General features: G+C 32.7%; 1 protein-coding gene across 8 annotated transcripts in view; it reads left to right on the forward strand.

Annotated features, from left to right (window-relative positions):
- Positions 1-4,944, forward strand: part of TSGA10 (testis specific 10) — a 188,743-nt gene extending 183,799 nt beyond the window's left edge. For 5 of the 8 annotated variants that reach the window (XR_015725131.1, XR_015725129.1, XR_015725132.1 and 2 more), the window contains one exon: positions 2,468-4,944. The gene's annotated coding sequence lies outside the window, so the exon portion shown is untranslated. The remainder of the gene's footprint in view (positions 1-2,467) is intronic. The other 3 variants (XR_015725128.1, XR_015725127.1, XR_015725126.1) reach the window with 3 other exon arrangements.
- The last annotated feature ends 1,157 nt before the right edge of the window (positions 4,945-6,101 follow it).

Below are 6,101 nucleotides of genomic sequence, written 5' to 3' on the forward strand. Positions count from 1 at the left end.
TCCCATCTAGCAGTCAGCCTTCAAAGGTTTTGAAATAAACATCTTCACTGGTATAAGTGGGTAATTCATACATGAAGTAAAAGAACAGTATCTCCCTTTATAGCAATGAATAGCAGATTTTTATAGGGTAATTCTTGATGAGACAGAATGAATAGAAATTATCTATTTGAAGAGTTTCCAGAGATCATCAAAACCAAACAGGGCAGACTACTGTCCCTCTGGGTGCTTCTTTATGCTATTCTCCTTGTGTGGTATTGCTCATTGTTTTGAAGCTATCTGGGCAAAATAAAACAGACATCTCTGAATTCTTCATAGAAGTTTTTCTTTTTCTGGCAAACAACGTTTTTGTGCCATGATCTCATAGGATCACAGACCCGACATCTGATAGGCCAGATATATTGAGAAAGGCTAGAAAAAGTCATATATAGGGATGAGGGAAGAAGTATTTGATCTCAATTTTCTGTATTTTATTATAAGAAAAATCTAATCATGAATGAATAAAAATAATAATACTTTGCGGTACTTCATAGAATGCATTTTGTTATAAAGTATTATAATCTTACAGAAAAGTACACAATACAAATGTTTTAGTGAACTAAATGATCACAGATCCCCAAAGAACTTCTGGGTGAAGATATGGAGCACATCAAGTATCTCAGCAGTTATCTTGGCACCTATCTCAATCACTATTCCTGTCTCTCCAAATAACCAGTGTCCTGATTGTTTTATTTTCTTATATAATTTATTTTCTAATAATTTAGTTTTTCTTATAGTTTAGTCTCCCATCTGGAGACTTATAAATGGAATCATAGGGTATATATTCCTTTCTTTTTATTTTCATTAAATATTTTGTTTTTGAAGTTTACCACTGTTGCTAAATTTATCCCTGTAGCTGTAGTTTCAGCTTGTTTGTTTTTATTGTCCTGTATTACTCCGTTTTACAAATATGACACAAGTTATTCATTCTTCTGGTAGTGGGCATTTGGGTTGTTTCCTGATTTGGGCTCTTGAGAATGATGCTGCTATAAACATTTGTGTGTATCTCTCTTGGTGCACGTGACACGTAGAAGTGGAATTACTTGTTAGAGAGTATGCATATGTTCACCTTCTTAAATAATACCAAATTGTTTTCCAAAGTACTTGTGTTAATTTACACCCACCCACCAGCACAATGGGAGTCTAAGGGAGTTCACAATGCCCCACCAGCTTGGTATGGTCTGTCTTTTCATTTTTTGTCCTGATGGTAGGTGGAAAATGGTGTCTCACTGTGGCTTTAATTTGCATTTCCTTAATGTCTTAATGTGGTTGAACACCTTTTCAGATACTTATTTCCCTATTGGTGTATTTGTGATGTTACTATTCAAGCCTTTTACCTAATTTTTTGTTAGGCTTTCTGTCTTAGTAATTTATAGTTCTTTATATATTCTAGATACAAGCCCAAAACCTTCTGCCGAGGCTTGCTTTTTTACTCATTTAATGATGTCTTTTAATAAACAAATTCTTTATTTTAATAATGTCCAATTTATCAGTAATTTTCTATATGAATAAGTATTTCTTCCATCCTGTTTAAGAAGTTTGTCTCTACCTTAAGGTGATAACAATGTCTCATATTCTCTTCTATATACCTTTTTGGTTTTCTTGTTAATTTCAGAACTACAGTCCATCTGGAATTGATTTTTGTGTAGAGTTGAGGTAGGCATTGAGATTTTTAAAAATTCCATTTAAAGTTTCCAACTAACTCAGCACCATTTGTCTTTTTTCCACTTGTATGCACTACTACTTGTCCTATCAACTATCCAAATACGTGTGGCTTTGTTTTGGGGCTCTATACCATTCCATTGGTCTATTTTTCTATCTGACAAATAAACCTCATTGTTTTAGTTGCTATAGCTTTACGATGAAGTTTTGCTATCTTTCACGTTATTGTTCTTCGAAAGTATCTTGGCTGTTTTTGCTTTTGCATTCCCATATAATTTAAAAATCATTATTGAAATTCCATTTAAAACCTGTTATGATTTTTAATGTGCTGAATGAAATCTATGGATACATTTGGAGAGAACTGACATCTTTCTAATATTGAGTCTTCTAGTCCATGAACATATATTCTTCTATTTGTTTTACTTTTTTCAGTAATACTCATAGTTTTCTGTGTTAAGATGTTGATCCACATATTTTAAAATATTAAAATATTTGTTACTAGGTATTTGAATTTTTGATGCTTTTGTAAATGAGTACATATTGTCTTAAATTTTTATTTTTTTTATTCTTGCTGATGTATAAAATTCATTTGAATTCTGTATTTTGATCTTGTACTCTACACAGCAACCTTGGTAAAAGTCACTGATTCATTCTAATAATTTAGTGATAAATTCTTTTGGATTTCCTACATATTTAATCATATCACCCATGGAAAATCATATTTTTATTTTGTCACAATTCTTACACTTTTTGTTTTTTCTTGATGTAGTGCACTGGCTAGGACCACCCACGTGAAGCTGAAGAGAAGTGATGATAATGGACACTCTTGTCATCTTCTTTATCATTATAGAGGGAAAGATTTCAACATTTCACCATTAAGTATGATATTTGCTATAGGCTAGTGTTCTTTTTTAAGGTACTATTTATAAGATTAACAAAGTTAACTTTAATTTCTAATTCAAGAGATTTAATCGTAAATGGATGTTGAATCATTTTCTGCATCTATTTTGGTCATATTACTTTCTCCTTTAATATGTTGATGTAGTTAATTTGTGTTGATTGATTTTCAAATGTTGGTTTAACCTTGTACTCCTGGAATAAAGTCAACTGAGTTTTTAAATGTTAGCCCTTTTTTTGAGAGAGAGAGAGAAAGCACACACATACAAGCAGGAAGGGGCAGAGGGAGAAAGAGAATCTTAAACAGGCTCCACACCAAGTGAGTGCAGAGTCCAAGGTGGGGTTCAACCCCATGACCCTGAGGTCATGACCAGAGCCAAAATCAAAAGTCGGTCACTTAACCAATTGAGCCATCCAGGTACCCCTACATGTTAACCTTCTTATGTATTGGTAATTTGATTTGCTAATATTGTGTTTGATATTTTTGCTCATGAATGAAATTGAGCTGTGTGAATTTTCATTCTTATAATGGTCTTACCAGGTTTTGGTATTAAGATTAAGCCAGCCTCCAAAAATGAATTAGGAACTATCTATTTTCTGGGAGAGTATTGTAAGAGTGGTGAAGCCACCTGGGCCTGTAGTTTTCATTATGGGAAGGTTTTCAATTACAAATTCATTTTCTTTAATAGTAATAGGGCTATTCAAATATCCGTCTTAAGTCAGTTTTAGTATTTTGAATTTTTTAAAGGAATTTGTCCGTTCAACATAAAATTTTAGACATAATATTGTACATAAAATCATGCAGTTATCTCTTTAATGTAGCAGGATCTGTAATGATGTCCCTTTTCTCATTCCTCATATCAACTACTTTCGCCTTCCTTCTCTCATTTTTTTCCGCAATCTCAGCAGGAATACTTCAATTTTATTAGTCTTTTCAAAGAATCTGTTTCTGGCTTTGTTGATCCTTTTCACTTGCTTTTTGGTTTCTATTTTACCAATTTCTTCTCTTTTCTGTTCTCCATTTTAAGAATAATTTGCTGTTATTTTGTCTAAATTCTTGAGGATGGATGCTTACATCAGATTTTCAGTCTTCTTTTCTAATACATATGTTTTGAACAGAATAAATTTTCCACTAAGGCAAAGTATTTGGGTGCATCTCACAATTTCGTGAGATTTTTTTCATTAATGACTGGTTAAAAATATTTTATAATCTCAGGACACCTGGGTGGTTCAATTGGTTAAGCATCTGCTTTTGGCTCAGGTCATGATCCCAGGGTCCTGGGATTGAGTCCCGTGTCAGGCTCCTTGCTCAGTGGGGAGCCTGTTTCTCCCTCTGCCTGCCACTCCCCCTGCTTGTGCTTTTTCTGACAAATAACTAAATAAATAAAATCTTAAAAGAAATATTTTATAATCTCTATTGTAATTCCTCTTTGACCCATGGGTTATTTTTAAATTATATTTCTTTATTACCAAACATCATTTTTTTCATTATACCTCATCCTTGTGGGTGTGTCATGGCTTTGATTTGCATTTCTCTAATGAGTAATGATGTTAAACATCTTTTAATTTATTTATTTGCCATTCATATATCTCTAGAGAGATGCCTGTTCAATATTTTGCCCACTTTTAATGGGGTTATTTGTTATTATTATTGAATTATAAGAGTTATTTATATATTCTGCATACAAGTACCTTATCAATATACAATTTGCAAATGTTTTGGTTGTCTTTTTTTTTTTAAGATTTTATTTATTTATTTGTCAGAGAGAGAGAGAGCAGGAGGAGGAGGGGAGAGGCAGAGAGAGAAGCAGGCTCCCCACTGAGCAAGGAGCCCGATGTGGGGCTTAATCCCAGGACCCTGGGATCATGATCCGAGCTGAAGGCAGACACTTAACCAGCTGAGCCACCCAGGTGTCCCTTTGGTTGTCTTTTTATTATCTTTGTCTTTAAAATAGTTTATGGTGGCTCTAATGTCAGCTTGTTGAACAAAGGTTCTGGTAACATCTATGATATGCTATGAAATTCTCAAATGAATAGGTAGTTTTAGGCAAAAAAAACTGGTCTAGCTGCTTAGCTGCCAACACTTCCAGAAAATTCATTTATGCTGTTATTTATATAACATTTTGTCATACTTTATATGCATTCATACAGATCTGTTAAAAGATATCTGCTACAATGATTTCTGTACGAAGAATTAAAATGTATTTTAAAAGAAGAACAAATTTGTACTGTTCATCCCTCTTTTTACTTTCTTGGTGGCATACTTCAAAACACAAAAGGTTATGATTTGATGAATTACAACATATCTTCTTTTTTATCACTTGTGCCTTCAGGTGTCATATATAAGAAATCAGTGCCTAACTCAAGGCCACAAATGTTTATTCCTGTGTTTTCTTCTAAGAGATTTATAGTTTTAGCTTTAATATTTTAGGTCTGTGATCCACTGTGAGTTAATTTTCACATATGATGTAAAGAAAGGACCTAAATTCATTCTTCTGCATGTGGACATCCAATTGTTCTAGTAACATTTGTTGAAAAGATTATTCTTTCCCCATTAAATCAACTTTAGCATTATTGTAAAAAATCAATTACCTATAAATATGAGTGTTTATTTCTGTACTATCAATTCTATTCCCTTAATATATAGGTCTATTCTGTGCCAGTACAACACAGTCTTGATTTCTGTAGCTTTCCAGTAACTTTTGAAACTAGGAAATGGTAGTCCTCCATCTTTGTTCTTTTTAAAGATTATTTTGGCCACTGTGGGTTTCTTGTATTTCCATGTGAATTTTAGCGTTGACTTGTCAGTTGCTGAAAAAAAAAGTGAGCTGAGTTTCTGACCAGAATTGTATGAAATCTTTAGATCAGTTTGGGAAGTACTGCCATATTAACAATATTAAGTCTTCTGATCCATGATCATGGGATATCTTCCCATTCCCTTAGGTCTCCATTAATTTGTCTCAATAACATTTTCCAGTTTTCAGTGTACAAGTCTTAGGTTTATTTTGTTAAACTTATTTCTATATATTTTATTATTTTTGATACTATTATAAAAGGGATTGCTTTCTTAATATCACTTCAGAGATTTTATTCCTAGTATGGAAATAAAATAGACTTTTATATGTTGATCTTGTATACTTTGGCCTATCCTAAGCTTTTTCTTTTTAGTTTCAATAGTTTCTAGTGAATTTCTTAGGATTTTCTATACTTTAACTTATCCTGAACTTTTTCTTATTAGTTTCAACAGTCTTTAGTGAATTTCTTAGGATTTTCTGTCTACAGAATCATGTCATCTGCAAATGTAGATTGTTTTACTCTTTCTTTCAAATCTGGATATCTTTTATTGCTTTTACTTGCCAATTTCCCTGGCTAGTTCTTCTAGTACAATGTTGAGTAAAAGTGGTGAGAGTAGATATTTTTGTTCTGTTCCTGATCTTCGGGAAAAAGCATTTAGCTCTTCATCATTTAATATGTTAGCTGTAGGTTTGTAATAGATTCCCTTTACC

Source organism: Ursus americanus, chromosome 7, assembly GCF_024610735.1.
Source record: "Ursus americanus isolate L20-20 chromosome 7, mUrsAme1.1.p, whole genome shotgun sequence".
In the NCBI taxonomy this organism is placed as follows: domain Eukaryota; kingdom Metazoa; phylum Chordata; class Mammalia; order Carnivora; family Ursidae; genus Ursus; species Ursus americanus.